Here is a 13,656-nt window from a genome sequence, read left to right on the forward strand (position 1 = left end):
TAATATTTGCCACAAACATCACACACAGACACACACACACAGGTACACACATGCACGTATATAATATCTGTGGCTAACCTTATTATAACTGTATATATGTACATAGAAAACAGAATTATGTCTGATGTTATTAAATAATAGGGCTAGATTGCTCGTTTGAACTAAATAATGTTCTTCTCTAGAGTTCTTTCTTTTCTGAATCACACTGGTGCTGTTCTATTCCTACAAGTGATTGTAAAACTTGATTAGGACATCACTTATAAATAAGCAAACAGGAAAACGGCGGGGGGGGGGGAGGTAAACTGTTTCAAAGATTTAAGTTGTTCTAGGGACTATTTTTAGAACTCCCTGGCCAAAAACAGTTTCCATTTTAATCCCGGGCATTAATTACAAGCTTCAGGGGCAGGGATGCTTCCAAAAAGATTACTGCTGTAGACAGATGTGTCTTCTTATTTATATTTAGCGTTGTACTTCCCTGTCAGATAACATATTAATTATGCAATTATTATTACACCCTAAGGCCCCTTTCCTGACAAAATTAGTTTTCCTGTCCTAACTTATTTTTAGATTGCAAAGTAGTTAACAAGTCAATCATGTATCATCCCGATAAACGATAATAGCATTCATGAAAAAAGGCTCCTAAATAATTTTACCTTAAATTCGAAGCTAAGTGGTATAATTCCTTCTTCTGATTTTCAAATTCCCAAGTCATTCGGCTGGACCCAAAAATAGGCCCTCTATAATTATTCTTTTTCCCACAGCACGTCTTTGGGAACTCATCATTGTTGTTCTATCCTTTTATGTGTCAGCTTCCTTAGCACATTACATTTTATATGAGTCACTGTTCCTTAGAGCAAGGTTTGAATGCTCAAAATGCCTACTTATATCTGACAGCCGGGTTTTTTTTCCTGAACTTTTTTATGTGAAGTGGAGCCAGATCAATTTTTATAAGCCCCAATTTTGCTTAACGAAGACATATAGGAAAGAGCATAAAATGGAAGGAAATTCACTTACTAGGCAAAAACCAGTTTTGACCTCCACTGCCTGTGTGTACCAGTGGAAACTATGAGGATGACATGATATTTTTTCTAAGGGTCTTTCCAACTTACAAATTTTAACATTTATTGGATACTGCGAAGGAGATAAATCGGATGTGGCTTGAACATGAAAGGTGCTAATTTAAACTGTTTTCATTAGATTGATCTCTGATATGAGTATTGGTGCATTTCTGGGGAGAAGTTTCCTGCCTCTTTTGCACTTTTTAAAATCTTATGTGTAACAAGGACAGTTTAAGGTGACGTGTTTAAATTCCAGCAGGAAAGCTGCTGAAAACTGTCTCTGGGGAGGTTAAAAAATAGAACTGAGACCCAGGCCTGCCATTTGCTATGATACTAGTTTGACTCATGTGTGTGGTTCAACGTGAACCTAATGAAAGAAGCACAGGACTGGGACTTGGGCAGCTCCCGGTCTGAGCTCACCGACCACAGCTGGGGGAGAGGAGGCACGAAGTCTCCTAAACTCCTACTTTCCAAGTCTGTAGAATAAGCAGCCTTCACTGCGAGACTTGCTCAGGTCCACTCAGCTCTGAGATTCTAGAACCTCTGAAAGCAATTCTGCTCAATTAAGGACCGGGACGACATAAAGTACTATCTGAAGTTCTTCGCGACCAAGTGATTTGTGACAGTTCAAGGCTAACTTCGAATATTTTTGCGCCGCTTTATTTAGAAAATCATCACTTAGGCTCTGAAACATAATCGATGGCTAAGAGGTGGGAAAGAGGGAAAAACTAAGGAGACTATCTCTGGCTGGATTGAATTTTGGCGATAGAAGGATCTGTTTCTAGTTATCACTAAAGGTTAATAATCTGACTAAAAGTTCTTCTATGTCTCAACATAGCAGCAATATTAATTTTTAAATTTCTAATAATGTGACAAGTCCACTTTCACATTTAACTCTTAATCCAAGTGAAACTGAATCTCAGATATAAGTGTTTCCACCAAATTGATAGACAGGTGTATTCACACTTTCCATTAAATATTTAGTCTTTTCTATTACTGATTTGAAATTTAACTAAATTGTTGTATTTATTAAGTTCTATTAACAAAATTATTTTTTGTTTTTGTTATTTGCTCAGTTAAATTTTAGAATTATTTATCACCTTGGGGCGCCTGGGTGGTTCAGTCAGTTCAGTGTCTATCTTCTGCTTACATCGTGATCCCAGGGTCCTGGGATCGAGTCCCGCATCAGGCTCCCTCTCCCTCTGCCTACTGCTCCCCATTCTGTGCTCTTGTGCTCTCTCTCTCTGTCAAATAAATAAATAAAATTTTTTTTCTAAAGAATTATTCATTACCTTAATAGCATGATATTTATAGATTATTTGGGAGATAATTAAGCAATTAAGCATCTTCATATATTTTAGTTTTACATCTACTAACACACAATGACTATTTATTGAAAATTATTTTATGGCTATAAAATAATTATATATTTTCTTCTAAATGGCTTTATCTGCAGGAGGAGTATTTATTCTTGAATATTGGGTAAGACTTCCCCAACAGAGCAGGATGACATTTTTCTCAGAAAATATGAATAGTGCTGAGAATCAGTAGTGAGTCAGTTTGGTTAGAATAGTAAGAAGTAAATTGAGGTAAAGCTGGAACTTGATGTTTGTAAATTGTATTAAATTACTCCAGAAAAGTTGTATCTCTAGTCTTTTGAACCATGCTCAACAGATCAACTCCATGCATGATTGTCCTACCATCCCTTGTAAGTGTTACAGCAAACTGTCCCATTGCTCAGAGTTAAAAACAGATGAACTAGAAGACAATTTTTCTAGGAGATATGACCTATTATAAATATAGGTATAAAAACATATAAAATACATTCTTAAATGTAGTTTTTAAAGAATCAAAGGATTTAATTCCTAATAGTTAGAATGTCCCCCCAAATACCTGTTCTCATCTTGCTGTATAATGAGACATGTTTCCAATAAAAATGACTGAAATAAAAATTATGAATTCAACAAAATGAATTTAGCACAACTGATGAGGAACAGTTGTTATATATACTTGTTATTTATGTTAACTTACATATGTCACATGCAAATTTAAGAATGAATCTAAGTCAAACACCCACCTCAAAACTCAGTGTTGCCATGATCAAGTGCCTTGGTATCCCTTAAAAATATGCTTCTCTGAAAACTCCTTTCTAATTCACTTTTAACCTCTCATCCCTGAAATAGCCCTTTCCTTCCTTGACCTTCATAAAAAGTTGTATACATATAAATTGCTTTAGAGCATAGTAGACTTCATTGCAGATTTTCATAATGAAAGACTCAGAAGAAACTGACACGCTAGCAATGCAAACTTCAAATCACTTCAAATTAAATGGTGAACATCGCCATTTTTAAATTTTCACCTATCCCCCCAGTATCTTATATATTTCCAGCCTCTCTCCACTGTTCTGGATCCACTCTGACTTTCTTTATTCTTTCTCTTTATCACCTATTTGCCTGATTCCTTTCCAGAAGAGACAATAATACATTTTCTGATACTGATTTATGGAGACAAAATTTCTTTTTATTTGAGCACCTGCTAACATTTATGGCCATGTGCATGCTCCACTCCAAGTGTTACTATTTTATTTTATTTTATTTTATTTTATTTTATTTTATTTTATTTTATTTTATTTATTTTATTTTATTTATTTATTTATTTATTTATTTATTTATTTATTTATTTATTTATTTAAAGATTTTATTTCTTTACCTAATCTCTACACCCCTGCTGGGGCTCAAACTCAAAACTCTTAGATCAAGAGTTGCATGCTGTATCAACTGAGCCAGCGAGGGGCCCGATGTCATCTTTAATGTATTTTATCCAGAAAACCCAGTTCCTTCCATAAGATGATTTCTGATGCCAATGTTATGATAATAATTTAAGTTGTTATGAGAATTTTAATACTCACTTCATATTTAATAGCTAAAAAAGTTGTCATTGAAATTTAATAGAAATCACACTATATGTAGTGTAGATAGTATGAATTTTCATAAATTTATTTACTTATCATCTGTTCCTTTTCACATTTGCTTTACATTAAATTATAATTTAACCCTTAATCATTTTTCTGACTGTAGTACTCAGCATAATGGTTCTCAAATGCAATGCATTTTTATTTAGGTAGAATTGAATTTCATCATCTAATATGTCTTACACTTTAGACCAGTGATCTATAAACCAGGGTGTGGATACTCCTAAGGGTAGGCAGCAACAGCTTATTTTATAGGAATCAATTTTTATATCTTTAACCTTCATTTAAACCCCATTGTAACTCTTGCCATTAGAAAATCCCCAGGGTTCAAGCTGTAGGCCAGTTCTTCATTTTTACCTCTCCTTTCTTATAGTCTTCCTTTTTTTTTTTTAAGATTTTATTTATTTATTCATAGAGAGAGAGAGAGAGAGAGAGAGAGGCAGAGACACAGGCAGAGGGAGAAGCAGGCTCCATGCAGGGAGCCCGACGTGGGACTCAATCCAGGGACCCCAGGATGATGCCCTGGGCTGAAGGCGGCGCTAAACCACTGAGCCACCCGGGCTGCCCTATAGTCTTCCTTTTACTTCTTTACGCACACACACATGCACACACATGCACACATATATGTGGGCATTCTTTCACACTTTGAGTATTACTACAAAACATTTCTGCAAAGTGCTAACAATACGTTAGGCCATAAATAAGAGGACAGGGACAATGTTGACATTGATGCCACCCAGGCCTCCTTCAAAATGAGTTCCCCCTTTTCTTCATTTCATTTAACTATGTATTAATAATATAATTTTACTTTTGCATTTAAAAATCATGTTTCAAAATTTATAATAAATTTACTATGATTTGATCTAGAGTATAAATCCTAAAGCCAAACTACCTGGTTGAAATCCTGAATCAACCACTTTTTAATCACTTTGTGAAGTTAGTAAACCTACTTGTTCCTCACTTTCCTCATAGGTAAACCTGAGAAAAACATTGTACTTATCATACATGCTTTTTAATAAGGTGATCATAAAGTCCAAAAACCAAATATTACTTTTTAATCTGTTATAAGTGAGAAATTATTAGTATTGTATTTTAGAGAAGGAGGAAGAAAGAAGGGGCAGGGGCAGAAGGAGAGAGAGAATCCTAAACCTAGGGAAGAGCCCATCCTGGGGCTTGATTTCTCAACCCTGAGATCATGACCTGAGCCCAAATCAAGAGTCGGTTGTTTAACCAACTGCGCCACTGAGAAAAATCATCTATGATGCATCATTTATGTTTTCAGACTTGGTGGCCACCCTGTACCTAAATTGATAGAAATAGAGATAGAGGTCTTTAGTACTATCAAGGCTTGGTATTTGGTAAACTTTTCAAAAGTGTTAGCTACTATAATATCAACATCATCATTATTATTATTTCTAATAAAATCATAATGGTAATACAATCAGGTAGGATTTTTAAAAAGCATTCATTGGAAGTCATTTGGATGGGAAAAAATTTTTAATAAAATTTCGCCAAGGTACATATTTTGTTGCATAGAAGATTTTGAGAAACGAAGACTTCATTGAAAATCTTCCTATAAAAAGATTAGAAGAGGCTTGCATAGTAGCCATGTAGTGACTTCAAAGGAAAAGAAAGACAACAAACATTGCAGTCCTTAAAATGTCCTGCTCACTCAGTGATTGATTTTCTGCCTCTCTCCATCTTTCTGGCTTAATTACAGTAAGACTAATCGGATCTGGGGTAGCGTGACTAGATACTACATATATCACATGGAAGTGTGCCGTTGGTGCTACTAGTAAGTAAAACAAATATACGGCTTTATAAGCAGTGGGTTGGAACATAGCAAAAAGGTTTCTCTTTTGTTATTAAGGATAATAAATCATAGGGAGGTTAAGAAAGTTCCTTTTGAAACCGGGGCTTATAATTCTATGTATAATAATTTATATCTGTAATTTCTGATTATTAACAAACAGCTTACTTTTTTTGATAATGAAGTTTTATTTTTGATAATGAAGAACTTTACACATTCGCAAAAAAACATAAAGAGGTTGCCATTAGCTATGGGAAAACTCCCTAACCTTCTACCAAGATGCATGGACTCATAAAGTCAGCAATCAGCTGTACAGAGAGTATCTTATGGAGGGATTGTTAAGATATTTAACAAGCTTGTTCAGTGGGATAGATCCATCCTTATGACTAAGAATCAGACCCTTCAGGCCAAATTCCAGCCAGAATCTGTCAGACTCCAGATGAATTCTAATAGTTGATGGGATGTGGATTTCCCCTGTCTAGGAAAACCCCACATTAAAAAAAAAAAAAATTGCCTCCCCACCCCCCACCAAAAACATTATTTGTTTTGCTCCGATATCTTATTATTGTTTCATTTGTCTTCCATCCTATCTCCCAGACCCTCCTTAAGCTTCCTTTCAAACCAAATTACTTATCTTTCTTTGGTATATATTGATTTTGACAAAATCTTTCATCTTCCCAGAACATGCACACCCTAGCCTGAGTGTGACAAAGTAAAATCACCAATTACATCATGCCACTTCATTTATACCTATCAGGATTATAAACGAGCTGCTTATTAACTTCCAGCCCACTCTTCCTAAACTGCCCATATTTATATCTCTCTGGGATTATCTCATTTTCTGTTTATGTTACTCTATTAGTCACAATATACTTATAAATGCCAGATGGGGGGCGCCTGGGTGGCTCAAAGCAGCTGCCTTTGGCTCAGGTCATGGTCCGGGGTCAGCCCAGCCCAGGGCTCTCCTTCCGCCCCTCCCCCTTGCTCAAACTCAAAAGCACACACACACTCTCTCTCAAATACATAAATAAAATCTTAAAAAATAATAATAATAAATAGTGCCAGTTGGGCAAGGCTTCCTCTTAGTGGCTTGCTCTGTTAATGTATAGAATTCTGCTAATGTATTTAATGATATGCTATTTATATGTCTACTAATCATTAAAAAGCTGAAAAAACATTGACATGTATTGCTTCCTGGAAGAGGGAGCAAAATTTCTACCTAAAGCAGTGGAAAAATGCCTAGGACCTAGGAATTAAAAAAGGATGTGGCATATGAGGAAAGCACAGTCATTTATTGTATTTTACAGGAAATTCCTGCTGTGGCTAAAAGTTCTTTGCTCTCTCAGACTGCTGTAGATAGAAGACAAAGGAAAACCAACACAAATTGTTGTAGCTTTTAATATGCTGAATCTGAAGTTTGCCTGCCATGAGAAATAGACTCTGGATTTAAAGGAAACTAACGCTATGATTCAATAAACCTGGCAAATAGACCTGGTGACAATTAGTTAATTCAAGACAGCCTTTAGGCCCACTTTTATTGTTTTAGGCTGTTTTATAGGACATCCAAACCTCCAGATGAAAATTCAACTCTCTGTCAACTGTTTTGTCTACATGACACCAAAGAGTAAGAGAAACTTACGTAACCAATAGCTATCAATTCCCACCATGAAGATTGACCTCGTTGGGCATGTCCACATTTAAAAAAAAAAAAAATTTGGCTACTGTTCATGAGGCTTTCAGCAGGACAGCCCCTATCTACGAGGAAAAATTATGCCCCGCTGAAGTTATTATTTTTTATTATCTCTCAAATAGAGGAGACTTGTTTTTTTTTTTCACATTTACTGCAGAATTGGTAACAAATTCTAGGTTTAAATCATTTGGGATTCCACTTTAAAGAGTGTGCTAATCATAGTTACTTATTTCCAGGAAAAGTTTATTATTCCCTATTTACTCTCAATTTTTTCCAAAGTCTTTGGACATTCAGTAAAGGATCCAGAAAACAGTGCTGTGACACATAGACTCCACATCACTGGAAACACTAACACACATACACACATAAGGTCACAAAATACTTTAGAATGAATTTTCTCATCATAAGTGTAAATTTTCTGAATCATAGCAGACCTTAGAATTTATGGTTATATCCTGATCATAAAAATATTCCCCAATAATATCCTATAGGATAAGTTTTGTGTTTTCTTTCCAAGGGAAAATAATATTGGATACTTCTATAACATCTCAGATTCTACATGACGTTTGATAGAATATTCGGTGGAAAATTATGCATAAATATTCATACATACATAGATGTAACCTTGAAGAATGTTAGCTGAACTTCAAATGCGTTCTGAGGGAAAATTTCATGAAACAAAAACGAAGGGAAAGAAGTGTGTTCACAAAGATATACTAAGCTAAAAAGCATCAGACTATCTTTTTGGTCTACATTTTGTAATGCCTGGTTTGGAAAGGCCTGTATATCCTTGTAGCCATAAAAATTCTTCTAGGGGCACCTGGGTGACTTAGTCGGTGAAGCATCCAGCTGTTGATTTTGGCTTAGATCATGATCTCAGGGTCCTGGGATGGAGCCCTGTGGGGGCTCCCCACTCGGCAGGGCATCTGCTTGAGGATCTCTGTCTCTCCCTCTGCTTGTCCCTCTGCCCCTCCCCCTGCTTGCACACGTGCACATCTCTCTCTAATAAATAAATCTTAAAAAAAAAGAAAGAAAAATTATTTTATTACCTTCTATTATTATTGCCTATCACTGTCTTTGAAGGTCAAATTAATCTTTGCTAAATTTTAGCAGGGAATAGGGAATAGCTATGTTTTCTCCCATAAGCCCTCTCTATCTAAATATTGTAATGTAAATAGAATTGTAATTTCTATTGGATTATAATTCTGTAACTTACAAGTCTTTGCTACCATGTCTGGCACAGAGCTTTCAAAAGCCTCATATTCGATACTCTAAAATATTAGCTTTAAAGCTTTATAGGACCACAGGTATCCTTACAGATTTTTGATACAACCCCCTACATTTTTTAAATGAAAAAATTGAGAAACAAGCAAATAAAAAAAACGGTTAAAAGAAAGAAAATAGTAACCTCGTATCACAACCAAAATTAACATCTGTTTCTTTTCAATATACTTGTATTGACTGTTGTACACAATGACTGCAGATGACATCATCATGTCTTTTAGAAATTATCTATAGATAACACTCCATTCTTCACATAGACTTAATCTTTCTCCATGTTCTTCTGGATGTTCTCTAATATGGTGAACTTGAAACTTTAAGCATTGTCTCATGAAGGATATTGTTATCCTTAGGATATCACTCTCATTAGATTTGATAAATAAACCCCCTTCATGATGCTCCCAAACAGCCACATCCTGTTAAATCTAGACTTCAAGAAATCACACTGTTTTAGGTTTCATGTCCCATCCAATGTCCCCTAAGTTCGTCAAGTTATTTTCTAACTGGGCTCACATCATATGCTGATGCGTCTTAAACTTCAGGAGAGTTGTTGCCTCAAGATCTCTCATGCGGTTTTACAGCCAACTCTGTTCAAATAAGCACTGTGATCGTATCTGTTGAAAAAAATCTGAACTATCAAATTTTTGAAATTGTTCTCCATCACCTGACATGATGAAAATGCTACCCAATGAACAGACAGTGCACACGTGTGTGTAGAGACTTTGTGTCCATGGTGTCTATTCCAGGTCTCGTCATTTTATTGTATTTCTTTTCCCTTATGTAACAACCTACTTCGCACTAGGGCCTTAAGAAACTCACCAGGCAATAAGTTTTTATGTTGAAAAAGGTTTCAGATAAAATGTATTTTATATGGAAAATAAAACCAGAGTGAGCAGGGGCATCAAGCTGACGTCAAACATTGGTGAAATAGAAAAAATAGAGACAAAGCACAGACTGTTCATTACATATAACTCTTTTAAGTCATTGATTTTTAAATCTGCCTGAACCTATATATAAATATATATATTTTTTACTGAAATATCAGTAATAAAGAACACATGACCATTTGTAGTTATAAACGGTTGTGCACATTCTATCTCGAAAATGCTGTTGGCTCCGTTCACAGGATTTTGCATATCTGGGATGATTTCTCTGACACAGCATAGGGTAACAAATAGGGATTTGAGTTAGGGGGCATGTTGCTAGTCTCTCTTCTGCCTCTGACCAGTTGCATTAATGTGGTCAGAACATTTCACTTCCCTGGTACTAAGTGTCCTCATCCATAAAGTAAATGTTTTGTACCTATTTGATCTTGTTTTGTGAAATGATGATATTTAAACAAAATAATAAACACAATACATATAATTGGTTTGCGTCAAATACAAGCTTTTATTCCTATTATTATTAATGAAACCATTAGGTTCTTTTAATTTCTATGAATGGCATGGAGTTAAGTTTTGGCAGATTATGTTCTATTTTGAATCATTTCACTACTCTGTTTCACTAGAATTCTATGTAAAATATGGGTACTTACTGTGGGTAGCTAATATGAAGGTAAAATACTGAGTTGAAAGTGTCTTCTATAATTAATTCTCTTCAGCTGTTAACTGGTAATACATGTATGGCTTATAGATATCTCACTACATAATCTTCAAAAAAAATCATGTTACATACTGTTTGGCTTTTTATGAAAAAAAAAAAGATACTTTCTGGAGTCAGAAAGATCTCAAATTGTATGTGATTGCTAAAATGAACAACCTCAAGGCAAAAATTGCATAGCATTACTTATTATGGTCCATTTTTTTTCTCGAAGTATATTTTAATGCTCTTAATATAGGCAAAGAAACCAAGTTGAATATAAGAGAACAGTAAGGATTATTTATTTTCATATCCTCTCTGTAGGATGTACCATGGTGGTGCACACACAGTAAGCAAATGCTCCACGATAATGGATCTTTTAGTGAAGGTTTTGTTCTATAGGGGTGGGAGGGGGAGCATATGTTTCATATAAACTTTGAAATAGTGCTGATAAATATCATAGCCAGTGACTATTTGGGAGAGTGAAATATAACAGGGTCCAAAGGTAGTTCTGGTTAACAGGTATATTTAGGAGCCAGAGAGTCTCAGGTTGGAATCTTAGCTTGCTAACTTCATGAGTGAGATGACTTTGAGCTTTAATTTCCTTACCTGGAAAAAATAAGAGAGAGAATGTAATAAATTGAATGTGATAGTGTGCTTACGGCGCCTATGACCATGCTTAGCAAAGTAAACAATAAAGAGTAGTTATTACTATGTAAATTATCCTATAATCCTGATTGTAATTGTTATAAATAACATTGAATTAAACCTTGGTTTACAGTAATTTATTTTAGATCGTATTTAGATAATATATCTATTTTTGATATTTTGATAATGGATTAATTGAATGCTACCTCAATGAATCCTGATAATTTCTGCTTTCCTTTTATTAATTAGAGGAACCAGGATGAGATGCCCGGTCCAAAGTTTACTTCCTAGTACCTTGCACCAGCATCTATACACTTGAAAAATATACAGAGGGACTTTGAATGTTACTGAAGAAGAAAATAGTAGGTTGTTTTCTTTTGTGAGAACTAACCTGTGATGAGGAAAACATAAAGACCGAGTATGGCCTAGTGCCTATACTTTACTGGTCATTTGAATTGGTTTGGGGATTCTAAGGACCTGAAGATGGAAGCGACATTTTCATGAGAAAATTAGTAAAACTCTGGTCAGGAATTGTTCAGGGGGCAGTACAGCAGAGGGTCAAGTTAGAGGCCTTTTTTCTTTAGAGGCCGTTTTCTACCATTTCTGTGCAGAACACAGAAGGATGCTGGTGCCTCTAGATTTGAAGACTTTGAGAGGATTAGGATAGAGTCTTTGTGATATCATTGCCAACTTGAAGTAGTAAGTCATGGCAAGATTAAGGTCACTACAGTGATTCTTAGGGCAGAGGACATAGACCAAGGAAGTTTGAATGCTGGAGAACAAATGGTGTGGGTTGATCCTTTGAAAGAGACTGGCTTGTGAAGCATCTCTAGGGATTTCAAGGGACACTTGAGACTTTGCAGGATGCTGAAGGACCTGGGTTCTAAGGGGGAGACAAAATCAGAAATTTGTGGATTATTGATAACATGACTTAATATCCATAGGCTTCCAGGGTCCAAGAAGATTTCAGCCACACGAAAAAGAGTGTTTTAGTCTTAGTCTTAATTTAGTCTTAATGACAATTAAGATATTTCAATAGTGTGGAACCAAGAGGTTTCAAGGCGTTTGGATTTATGGAAATAGTATGTGAACTATGGGATTACTCACTTGATTCAAAGTGTCTTGTGGTTTCACGTGAGTCACCTGGCAATAAGAAAGTGTGTGATGCTTCCTAATAAAGTCATTTTCAGATCGGAAAAAATGAGGGTAGCGACTTCCACGTGGGAGGTCTTGCTATTGCTCTACGAAACCCTAAGGATTAATCTATTCATGGCTTGGATAGCTCTAGCTAAGAAGGCAACATGTAAATTCTTGTAAGTCAGCATTCACAAGTCAGCAGTTAGTGTGTTCAGAGGAAACTCTCCAATGGCTTTGAAACCCTTAACTCAATTATTTCTTAAAACCCATGCAAAGCTTTCAATATTTGCTATAAGTCTACTTAGAGATAAACTCCTAGACGTGTATTATTGATATATTGATGTGGAAATAATTTAAGACTAGATATTAGAAATTTTCTTTCATTTCTTGTCTGAACACAAGCCTTCCCCAACACTCTACTGTCTTATATCCCTTTCAGGTACATTTCAGAATTCTTTTTCTTTTTCTGAATATACCACTCAAACATGTAACACTCTCGAAAAGTAAACTCATATTATCTCCTGTTGGGTTTGGACTCCCAATTCGGTTGTATGAACCCTTAAGGATTTATTTTCCTCTTGGAAGTAGTTGACAAGAATTTATAGTCAGTTTCAATGTATTCTTTTAATAGATGTTTTTTGGCCTGGCACGCTCTTTGTAGCTGTAGGCAAACACATGAAACTTGGCAAAGGCATCATGCATGCTCTTCATCACAGAGACAGCTGCCTCTCCCTACTGGTCCCCTTCTTTTCTTTTAAAAATTTATCAAAAGGAGAAGAAAAATTATGAAAAAGTATGAGTAGTGGCCTATTTGAGCTACACTTTCAGCCAGGTTCCTTATAATGTTATATCTACACTTTGAAAAAATAACGTTTCTATAAAGAAGAGATTTTTCCAACATACGCATTATGAACATTAAGTCATAATATCATGAAAAAACTTTGATCTCACCCAGAACTAGTTATTTAAATGATTCTTTTCGTCAAACTGAAGCTTGATACAAAAGACTGACTTCTATCTTGCATTCATTATCTTGGAAAGATATGATCTTTTAAAAACATGAAATAATAGATTTCATTAACTTCAATCACTTCATGAAAATGATTTTTAATGTTCTTATACTGAAAGCTCTCTTAGAAATGTTAGCATCAAAAAATAATAATAATAAAAACAAAACAAAACAAAGAAATGTTAGCATCTATTAATTTTATAGATTTTGGAATCACAACTGAAGGTTCAATGATTAGTAGGGCAAAGGTAAGCTGGTATTTGAGCCAGTCTCTGCTTCCAAAAAAGATGAGCATGTGACTCCAGAACTAAGAGTTATTAATTATAGTATTTTTTGAACTGTTACATTTAATGGCTTAATATTATGCTATTCATCTTTATAATGCTGTCAGACAGATACTATAGATCCTTCAGAGGTAGATTTATGCTTCTATTAAAATAATCTAAGGAAGGCCTTTTAATGCCTTTTAATTTA

General features: G+C 35.1%; 1 protein-coding gene across 4 annotated transcripts in view; it reads left to right on the forward strand.

Moving 5' to 3' along the window:
• The window catches only part of CALCRL (calcitonin receptor like receptor), a 102,310-nt gene that overhangs the window by 20,004 nt on the left and 68,650 nt on the right, over positions 1-13,656 (forward strand). The window lies entirely within an intron of this gene.

This window comes from Canis lupus, chromosome 34 (genome assembly GCF_048164855.1).
Source record: "Canis lupus baileyi chromosome 34, mCanLup2.hap1, whole genome shotgun sequence".
Classification (NCBI taxonomy): Eukaryota; Metazoa; Chordata; class Mammalia; order Carnivora; family Canidae; genus Canis; species Canis lupus.